A 15,255-nucleotide genomic window follows, 5' to 3' on the forward strand; every position below is an offset into this window, starting at 1 on the left:
AACGTATAACGTTATATACTATTACTATATAACGTATAACGTTATATACTATTACTATATAACGTATAACGTTATATACTATTACTATATAACGTATAACGTTATATACTATTACTATATAACGTATAACGTTATATACTATTACTATATAACGTATAACGATATATACTATTACGTAATAACGTATAACGATATATACTATTACGTAATAACGTATAACGTTATATAGTATTGCCATATCACGTATAACGTTGTATATTATTACGTACTAACGTATAACGTTATATACTATTACTATATAACGTATAACGTTATATACTATTACTATATAACGTATAACGTTATATACTATTACTATATAACGTATAACGATATATACTATTACGTATTAACGTATATCGTTATATACTATTACTATATAACGTATAACGTTATATACTATTACTATATAACGTATAACGATATATACTATTACGCATTAACGTATAACGTTATATACTATTACTATATAACGTATAACGTTATATACTATTACTATATAACGTATAACGTTATATACTATTACTATATAACGTATAACGTTATATACTATTACTATATAACGTATAACGATATATACTATTACGTAATAACGTATAACGTTGTATAGTATTACCATATAACGTATAACGTTATATAGTATTGCCATATCACGTATAACGTTGTATATTATTGCGTACTAACGTATAACGTTATATACTATTACTATATAACGTATAACGTTATATACTATTACTATATAACGTATAACGTTATATACTATTACTATATAACGTATAACGATATATACTATTACGTATTAACGTATAACGTTATATACTATTACTATATAACGTATAACGATATATACTATTCCGTACTATCGTATAACGTTATATACTATTACTATATAACGCATAACGTTATATACTATTACTATATAGCGTATATCGTTATATACTATTACTATATAACGCATAACGTTATATAATATTACTATATAACGTATAACGTTATATACTATTACTATATAACGTATAACGTTATATACTATTACTCTATAACGTATAACGTTATATACTATTACTATATAACGTATAACGTTATATACTATTACTATATAACGTATAACGTTCTATACTATAACTATTTAACGCATAACGTTATATAATATTACTATATAACGTATAACGTTATATACTATTACTATATAACGTATAACGTTATATACTATTACTATATAACGTATAACGTTATATACTATTACTATATGACGCATAACGTTATATAATATTACTATATAACGTATAACGTTATATACTATTATTATATAACGTATAACGTTATATACTATTACTATATAACGTATAACGATATATACTATTACGTATTAACGTATAACGTTATATACTATTACTATATAACGTATAACGTTATATACTATTACTATATAACGTATAACGTTATATACTATTACTATATAACGTATAACGTTATATACTATTACTATATAACGTATAACGTTATATACTATTACTATATAACGTATAACGATATGTACTATTACGTAATAACGTATAACGATATATACTATTACGTAATAACGTATAACGTTATATAGTATTGCCATATCACGTATAACGTTGTATATTATTACGTACTAACGTATAACGTTATATACTATTACTATATAACGTATAACGTTATATACTATTACTATATAACGTATAACGTTATATACTATTACTATATAACGTATAGCGATATATACTATTACGTATTAACGTATAACGTTATATACTATTACTATATAACGTATAACGTTATATACTATTACTATATAACGTATAACGTTATATACTATTACTATATAACGTATAACGATATATACTATTACGTATTAACGTATAACGTTATATACTATTACTATATAACGTATAACGTTATATACTATTACTATATAACGTATAACGTTATATACTATTACTATATAACGTATAACGATATATACTATTACGTAATAACGTATAACGTTATATAGTATTGCCATATCACGTATAACGTTGTATATTATTACGTACTAACGTATAACGTTATATACTATTACTATATAACGTATAACGTTATATACTATTACTATATAACGTATAACGTTGTATAGTATTACCATATAACGTATAACGTTATATACTATTACGTACTAACGTATAACGTTATATACTATTACTATGTCACATATATCGCTATATACTATAACTATATAACGTATAACGATATATACTGTTACTATATAACGTATAACGTTATATAGTATTACGTAATAACGTATAACGTTATATAGTATTGCCATATCACGTATAACGTTGTATATTATTACGTACTAACGTATAACGTTATATACTATTACTATATAACGTATAACGTTATATACTATTACTATATAACGTATAACGTTATATACTATTACTATATAACGTATAACGTTATATACTATTACTATATAACGTATGACGATATATACTATTACGTATTAACGCATAACGTTATATACTATTACTATATAACGTATAACGTTATATACTATTACTATATAACGTATAACGTTATATACTATTACTATATAACGTATAACGTTATATACTATTACTATATAACGTATAACGTTATATACTATTACTATATAACGTATAACGTTATATACTTATACTATATAACGTATAACGTTATATACTATTACTATATAGCGCATAACGTTATATAATATTACTATATAACGTATAACGTTATATACTATTACTATATAACGTATAACGATATATACTATTCCGTACTATCGTATAACGTTATATAATATTACTATATAACGTATAACGTTATATACCATTACTATATAACGTATAACGTTATATACTATTACTATATAACGTATAACGTTATATACTATTACTATATAACGTATAACGTTATATACTATTACGTAATAACGTATAACGTTATATAGTATTGCCATATCACGTATAACGTTGTATATTATTACGTACTAACGTATAATGTTATATACTATTACTATATAACGTATAACGATATATACTATTCCGTACTATCGTATAACGTTATATACTATTACTATATAACGCATAACGTTATATACTATTACTATATAGCGTATATCGTTATATACTATTACTATATAACGCATAACGTTATATAATATTACTATATAACGTATAACGTTATATACTATTACTATATAACGTATAACGTTATATACTATTACTATATAACGTATAACGTTATATACTATTACTATATAACGTATAACGTTATATACTATTACTATATAACGTATAACGTTATATACTATTACTATATAACGTATAACGTTCTATACTATAACTATATAACGCATAACGTTATATAATATTACTATATAACGTATAACGTTATATACTATTACTATATAACGTATAACGTTATATACTATTACTATATAACGTATAACGTTATATACTATTACTATATGACGCATAACGTTATATAATATTACTATATAACGTATAACGTTATATACTATTATTATATAACGTATAACGTTATATAATATTACTATATAACGTATAACGATATATACTATTACGTATTAACGTATAACGTTATATACTATTACTATATAACGTATAACGTTATATACTATTACTATATAACGTATAACGTTATATACTATTACTATATAACGTATAACGTTATATACTATTACTATATAACGTATAACGATATATACTATTACGTAATAACGTATAACGGTATATACTATTACGTAATAACGTATAACGTTATATAGTATTGCCATATCACGTATAACGTTGTATATTATTACGTACTAACGTATAACGTTATATACTATTACTATATAACGTATAACGTTATATACTATTACTATATAACGTATAACGTTATATACTATTACTATATAACGTATAACGTTATATACTATTACTATATAACGTATAACGATATATACTATTACGTATTAACGTATAACGTTATATACTATTACTATATAACGTATAACGTTATATACTATTACTATATAACGTATAACGATATATACTATTACGCATTAACGTATAACGTTACATACTATTACTATATAACGTATAACGTTATATACTATTACTATATAACGTATAACGTTATATACTATTACTATATAACGTATAACGATATATACTATTACGTAATAACGTATAACGTTATATAGTATTGCCATATCACGTATAACGTTGTATATTATTACGTACTAACGTATAACGTTATATACTATTACTATATAACATATAACGTTATATACTATTACTATGTCACATATATCGCTATATACTATAACTATATAACGTATAACGTTATATACTATTACTATATAACGTATAACGTTCTATACTATTACTATATAACGCATAACGTTATATAATATTACTATATAACGTATAACGTTATATACTATTACTATATAACGTATAACGTTATATACTATTACTATATAACGTATAACGTTATATACTATTACTATATAACGTATAACGTTATATACTATTATTATATAACGCACAACGTTATATAATATTACTATATAACGTATAACGTTATATACTATTACTATATAACGTATAACGTTATATACTTATACTATATAACGTATAACGTTATATACTATTACTATATAACGTATAACGTTATATACTATTACTATATAACGTTATACGTTATATAGTAATAGTATATAACGTATAACGTTATATACTATTACTATATAACGTATAACGATATATACTATTACGTATTAACGTATAACGTTATATACTATTACTATATAACGTATAACGTTATATACTATTACGTACTATCGTATAACGTTATATACTATTACTATATAACGTATAACGTTATATACTATTACTATATAACGTATAACGTTATATACTATTACTATATAACGTATAACGTTATATACTATTACTATATAACGTATAACGTTATATACTATTACTATATAACGTATAACGTTATATACTATTACTATATAACGTATAACGTTATATACTATTACTATATAACGGATAACGTTATATAATATTACTATATAACGTATAACGTTATATACCATTACTATATAACGTATAACGTTATATACTATTACTATGTAACGTATAACGTTATATACTATTACTATATAACACATAACGTTATGTAATATTACTATATAACGTATAACGTTATATACTATTACTATATAACGTATGACGTTATATAGTAATAGTATATAACGTATAACGATATATACTATTACGTATTAACGTATAACGTTATATACTATTACTATATAACGTATAACGTTATATACTATTACTATATAACGTATAACGATATATACTATTCCGTACTATCGTATAACGTTATATAATATTACTATATAACGTATAACGTTATATACCATAACTATATAACGTATAACGTTATATACTATTACTATATAACGTATAACGTTATATACTATTACTATATAACGTATAACGTTATATACTATTACTATTAACGTATAACGTTATATACTATTACTATATAACACATAACGTTATGTAATATTACTATATAACGTATAACGTTATATACTATTACTATATAACGTATGACGTTATATACTTATACTATATAACGTATAACGATATATACTATTACGTATTAACGTATAACGTTATATACTATTACTATATAACGTATAACGTTATATACTATTACTATATAACGTATAACGTTATATACTATTACTATATAACGTATAACGTTATATACTATTACTATATAACGTATAACGATATATACTATTCCGTACTATCGTATAACGTTATATAATATTACTATATAACGTATAACGTTATATACTATTACTATATAACACATAACGTTATGTAATATTACTATATAACGTATAACGTTATATACTATTACTATATAACGTATGACGTTATATACTTATACTATATAACGTATAACGTTATATACTATTACTATATAACGTATAACGTTATATACTATTATTATATAACGTATAACGTTATATACTTATACTATATATCGTATAACGTTATATACTATTACTATATAACGCATAACGTTATATACTATTACTATATAACGTATAACGATATATACTATTACGTATTAACGTATAACGTTATATACTATTACTATATAACGTATAACGTTATATACTATTACTATATAACGTATAACGTTATATACTATTACTATATAACGTATAACGATATATACTATTACGTATTAACGTATAACGTTATATACTATTACTATATAACGTATAACGTTATATACTATTACTATATAACGTATAACGTTATATACTATCACTATATAACGTATAACGATATATACTATTCCGTACTATCGTATAACGTTATATACTATTACTATATAACGTATAACGTTATATACTATTACGTAATAACGTATAACGTTATATACTATTACTATATAACGTATAACGTTATATAATATTACTATATAACGTATAACGATATATACTATTCCGTACTATCGTATAACGTTATATACTATTACTATATAATGCATAACGTTATATACTATTACTATATAACGTATAACGTTCTATACTATTACTATATAACGCATAACGTTATATAATATTACTATATAACGTATAACGTTATATACTATTACTATATAACGTATAACGTTATATACTATTACTATATAACGTATAACGTTATATACTATTACTATATAACGTATAACGTTATATACTATTACTATATAACGTATAACGTTATATACTATTACTATATAACGTATAACGATATATACTATTACGTACTATCGTATAACGTTATATACTATTACTATATAATGCATAACGTTATATACTATTACTATATAACGTATAACGTTCTATACTATTACTATATAACGCATAACGTTATATAATATTACTATATAACGCATAACGTTATATACTATTACTATATAACGTATAACGATATATACTATTACGTATTAACGTATAACGTTATATACTATTACTATATAACGTATAACGTTATATACTATTACTATATAACGTATAACGATATATACTATTACGTATTAACGTATAACGTTATATACTATTACTATATAACGTATAACGTTATATACTATTACTATATAACGTATAACGTTATATACTATCACTATATAACGTATAACGATATATACTATTCCGTACTATCGTATAACGTTATATACTATTACTATATAACGTATAACGTTATATACTATTACGTAATAACGTATAACGTTATATACTATTACTATATAACGTATAACGTTATATAATATTACTATATAACGTATAACGATATATACTATTCCGTACTATCGTATAACGTTATATACTATTACTATATAATGCATAACGTTATATACTATTACTATATAACGTATAACGTTCTATACTATTACTATATAACGCATAACGTTATATAATATTACTATATAACGTATAACGTTATATACTATTACTATATAACGTATAACGTTATATACTATTACTATATAACGTATAACGTTATATACTATTACTATATAACGTATAACGTTATATACTATTACTATATAACGTATAACGTTATATACTATTACTATATAACGTATAACGTTATATACTATTATTATATAACGCACAACGTTATATACTATTACTATATAACGTATAACGTTATATACTATTATTATATAACGCACAACGTTATATAATATTACTATATAACGTATAACGTTATATACTATTACTATATAACGTATAACGTTATATACTATTACTATATAACGTATAACGTTATATACTATTACTATATGACGCATAACGTTATATAATATTACTATATAACGTATAACGTTATATACTATTATTATATAACGTATAACGTTATATACTATTACTATATAACGTATAACGTTCTATACTATAACTATATAACGCATAACGTTATATAATATTACTATATAACGTATAACGTTATATACTATTACTATATAACGTATAACGTTATATACTATTACTATATAACGTATAACGTTATATACTATTACTATATGACGCATAACGTTATATAATATTACTATATAACGTATAACGTTATATACTATTATTATATAACGTATAACGTTATATACTATTACTATATAACGTATAACGATATATACTATTACGTATTAACGTATAACGTTATATACTATTACTATATAACGTATAACGTTATATACTATTACTATATAACGTATAACGTTATATACTATTACTATATAACGTATAACGTTATATACTATTACTATATAACGTATAACGTTATATACTATTACTATATAACGTATAACGTTATATACTATTACTATATAACGTATAACGATATATACTATTACGTAATAACGTATAACGATATATACTATTACGTAATAACGTATAACGTTATATAGTATTGCCATATCACGTATAACGTTGTATATTATTACGTACTAACGTATAACGTTATATACTATTACTATATAACGTATAACGTTATATACTATTACTATATAACGTATAACGTTATATACTATTACTATATAACGTATAACGATATATACTATTACGTATTAACGTATATCGTTATATACTATTACTATATAACGTATAACGTTATATACTATTACTATATAACGTATAACGATATATACTATTACGCATTAACGTATAACGTTATATACTATTACTATATAACGTATAACGTTATATACTATTACTATATAACGTATAACGTTATATACTATTACTATATAACGTATAACGTTATATACTATTATTATATAACGCACAACGTTATATAATATTACTATATAACGTATAACGTTATATACTATTACTATATAACGTATAACGTTATATACTTATACTATATAACGTATAACGTTATATACTATTACTATATAGCGCATAACGTTATATAATATTACTATATAACGTATAACGTTATATACTATTACTATATAACGTATGACGTTATATACTTATACTATATAACGTATAACGATATATACTATTACGTATTAACGTATAACGTTATATACTATTACTATATAACGTATAACGTTATATACTATTACTATATAACGTATAACGATATATACTATTCCGTACTATCGTATAACGTTATATAATATTACTATATAACGTATAACGTTATATACCATAACTATATAACGTATAACGTTATATACTATTACTATATAACGTATAACGTTATATACTATTACTATATAACGTATAACGTTATATACTATTACTATTAACGTATAACGTTATATACTATTACTATATAACACATAACGTTATGTAATATTACTATATAACGTATAACGTTATATACTATTACTATATAACGTATGACGTTATATACTTATACTATATAACGTATAACGTTATATACTATTACTATATGACGCATAACGTTATATAATATTACTATATAACGTATAACGTTATATACTATTATTATATAACGTATAACGTTATATACTATTACTATATAACGTATAACGTTCTATACTATAACTATATAACGCATAACGTTATATAATATTACTATATAACGTATAACGTTATATACTATTACTATATAACGTATAACGTTATATACTATTACTATATAACGTATAACGTTATATACTATTACTATATGACGCATAACGTTATATAATATTACTATATAACGTATAACGTTATATACTATTATTATATAACGTATAACGTTATATACTATTACTATATAACGTATAACGATATATACTATTACGTATTAACGTATAACGTTATATACTATTACTATATAACGTATAACGTTATATACTATTACTATATAACGTATAACGTTATATACTATTACTATATAACGTATAACGTTATATACTATTACTATATAACGTATAACGTTATATACTATTACTATATAACGTATAACGTTATATACTATTACTATATAACGTATAACGATATATACTATTACGTATTAACGTATAACGATATATACTATTACGTAATAACGTATAACGTTATATAGTATTGCCATATCACGTATAACGTTGTATATTATTACGTACTAACGTATAACGTTATATACTATTACTATATAACGTATAACGTTATATACTATTACTATATAACGTATAACGTTATATACTATTACTATATAACGTATAACGATATATACTATTACGTATTAACGTATATCGTTATATACTATTACTATATAACGTATAACGTTATATACTATTACTATATAACGTATAACGATATATACTATTACGCATTAACGTATAACGTTATATACTATTACTATATAACGTATAACGTTATATACTATTACTATATAACGTATAACGTTATATACTATTACTATATAACGTATAACGATATATACTATTACGTAATAACGTATAACGTTGTATAGTATTACCATATAACGTATAACGTTATATAGTATTGCCATATCACGTATAACGTTGTATATTATTGCGTACTAACGTATAACGTTATATACTATTACTATATAACGTATAACGTTATATACTATTACTATATAACGTATAACGTTATATACTATTACTATATAACGTATAACGATATATACTATTACGTATTAACGTATAACGTTATATACTATTACTATATAACGTATAACGATATATACTATTCCGTACTATCGTATAACGTTATATACTATTACTATATAACGCATAACGTTATATACTATTACTATATAGCGTATATCGTTATATACTATTACTATATAACGCATAACGTTATATAATATTACTATATAACGTATAACGTTATATACTATTACTATATAACGTATAACGTTATATACTATTACTCTATAACGTATAACGTTATATACTATTACTATATAACGTATAACGTTATATACTATTACTATATAACGTATAACGTTCTATACTATAACTATTTAACGCATAACGTTATATAATATTACTATATAACGTATAACGTTATATACTATTACTATATAACGTATAACGTTATATACTATTACTATATAACGTATAACGTTATATACTATTACTATATGACGCATAACGTTATATAATATTACTATATAACGTATAACGTTATATACTATTATTATATAACGTATAACGTTATATACTATTACTATATAACGTATAACGATATATACTATTACGTATTAACGTATAACGTTATATACTATTACTATATAACGTATAACGTTATATACTATTACTATATAACGTATAACGTTATATACTATTACTATATAACGTATAACGTTATATACTATTACTATATAACGTATAACGATATGTACTATTACGTAATAACGTATAACGATATATACTATTACGTAATAACGTATAACGTTATATAGTATTGCCATATCACGTATAACGTTGTATATTATTACGTACTAACGTATAACGTTATATACTATTACTATATAACGTATAACGTTATATACTATTACTATATAACGTATAACGTTATATACTATTACTATATAACGTATAGCGATATATACTATTACGTATTAACGTATAACGTTATATACTATTACTATATAACGTATAACGTTATATACTATTACTATATAACGTATAACGTTATATACTATTACTATATAACGTATAACGATATATACTATTACGTATTAACGTATAACGTTATATACTATTACTATATAACGTATAACGTTATATACTATTACTATATAACGTATAACGTTATATACTATTACTATATAACGTATAACGATATATACTATTACGTAATAACGTATAACGTTATATAGTATTGCCATATCACGTATAACGTTGTATATTATTACGTACTAACGTATAACGTTATATACTATTACTATATAACGTATAACGTTATATACTATTACTATATAACGTATAACGTTGTATAGTATTACCATATAACGTATAACGTTATATACTATTACGTACTAACGTATAACGTTATATACTATTACTATGTCACATATATCGCTATATACTATAACTATATAACGTATAACGATATATACTGTTACTATATAACGTATAACGTTATATAGTATTACGTAATAACGTATAACGTTATATAGTATTGCCATATCACGTATAACGTTGTATATTATTACGTACTAACGTATAACGTTATATACTATTACTATATAACGTATAACGTTATATACTATTACTATATAACGTATAACGTTATATACTATTACTATATAACGTATAACGTTATATACTATTACTATATAACGTATGACGATATATACTATTACGTATTAACGCATAACGTTATATACTATTACTATATAACGTATAACGTTATATACTATTACTATATAACGTATAACGTTATATACTATTACTATATAACGTATAACGTTATATACTATTACTATATAACGTATAACGTTATATACTATTACTATATAACGTATAACGTTATATACTTATACTATATAACGTATAACGTTATATACTATTACTATATAGCGATATACGTTATATAGTAATAGTATATAACGTATAACGTTATATACTATTACTATATAACGTATAACGATATATACTATTCCGTACTATCGTATAACGTTATATAATATTACTATATAACGTATAACGTTATATACCATTACTATATAACGTATAACGTTATATACTATTACTATATAACGTATAACGTTATATACTATTACTATATAACGTATAACGTTATATACTATTACGTAATAACGTATAACGTTATATAGTATTGCCATATCACGTATAACGTTGTATATTATTACGTACTAACGTATAATGTTATATACTATTACTATATAACGTATAACGATATATACTATTCCGTACTATCGTATAACGTTATATACTATTACTATATAACGCATAACGTTATATACTATTACTATATAGCGTATATCGTTATATACTATTACTATATAACGCATAACGTTATATAATATTACTATATAACGTATAACGTTATATACTATTACTATATAACGTATAACGTTATATACTATTACTATATAACGTATAACGTTATATACTATTACTATATAACGTATAACGTTATATACTATTACTATATAACGTATAACGTTATATACTATTACTATATAACGTATAACGTTCTATACTATAACTATATAACGCATAACGTTATATAATATTACTATATAACGTATAACGTTATATACTATTACTATATAACGTATAACGTTATATACTATTACTATATAACGTATAACGTTATATACTATTACTATATGACGCATAACGTTATATAATATTACTATATAACGTATAACGTTATATACTATTATTATATAACGTATAACGTTATATACTATTACTATATAACGTATAACGATATATACTATTACGTATTAACGTATAACGTTATATACTATTACTATATAACGTATAACGTTATATACTATTACTATATAACGTATAACGTTATATACTATTACTATATAACGTATAACGTTATATACTATTACTATATAACGTATAACGATATATACTATTACGTAATAACGTATAACGGTATATACTATTACGTAATAACGTATAACGTTATATAGTATTGCCATATCACGTATAACGTTGTATATTATTACGTACTAACGTATAACGTTATATACTATTACTATATAACGTATAACGTTATATACTATTACTATATAACGTATAACGTTATATACTATTACTATATAACGTATAACGATATATACTATTACGTATTAACGTATAACGTTATATACTATTACTATATAACGTATAACGTTATATACTATTACTATATAACGTATAACGATATATACTATTACGCATTAACGTATAACGTTATATACTATTACTATATAACGTATAACGTTATATACTATTACTATATAACGTATAACGTTATATACTATTACTATATAACGTATAACGATATATACTATTACGTAATAACGTATAACGTTATATAGTATTGCCATATCACGTATAACGTTGTATATTATTACGTACTAACGTATAACGTTATATACTATTACTATATAACATATAACGTTATATACTATTACTATATAACGTATAACGTTGTATAGTATTACCATATAACGTATAACGTTATATACTATTACGTACTAACGTATAACGTTATATACTATTACTATGTCACATATATCGCTATATACTATAACTATATAACGTATAACGTTATATACTATTACTATATAACGTATAACGTTCTATACTATTACTATATAACGCATAACGTTATATAATATTACTATATAACGTATAACGTTATATACTATTACTATATAACGTATAACGTTATATACTATTACTATATAACGTATAACGTTATATACTATTACTATATAACGTATAACGTTATATACTATTATTATATAACGCACAACGTTATATAATATTACTATATAACGTATAACGTTATATACTATTACTATATAACGTATAACGTTATATACTTATACTATATAACGTATAACGTTATATACTATTACTATATAACGTATAACGTTATATACTATTACTATATAACGTATAACGTTATATACTATTACTATATAACGTATAACGTTATATACTATTACTATATAACGTATAACGATATATACTATTACGTATTAACGTATAACGTTATATACTATTACTATATAACGTATAACGTTATATACTATTACGTACTATCGTATAACGTTATATACTATTACTATATAACGTATAACGTTATATACTATTACTATATAACGTATAACGTTATATACTATTACTATATAACGTATAACGTTATATACTATTACTATATAACGTATAACGTTATATACTATTACTATATAACGTATAACGTTATATACTATTACTATATAACGTATAACGTTATATACTATTACTATATAACGCATAACGTTATATAATATTACTATATAACGTATAACGTTATATACCATTACTATATAACGTATAACGTTATATACTATTACTATGTAACGTATAACGTTATATACTATTACTATATAACACATAACGTTATGTAATATTACTATATAACGTATAACGTTATAT

Source organism: Bombus terrestris, chromosome 9, assembly GCF_910591885.1.
Source record: "Bombus terrestris chromosome 9, iyBomTerr1.2, whole genome shotgun sequence".
In the NCBI taxonomy this organism is placed as follows: domain Eukaryota; kingdom Metazoa; phylum Arthropoda; class Insecta; order Hymenoptera; family Apidae; genus Bombus; species Bombus terrestris.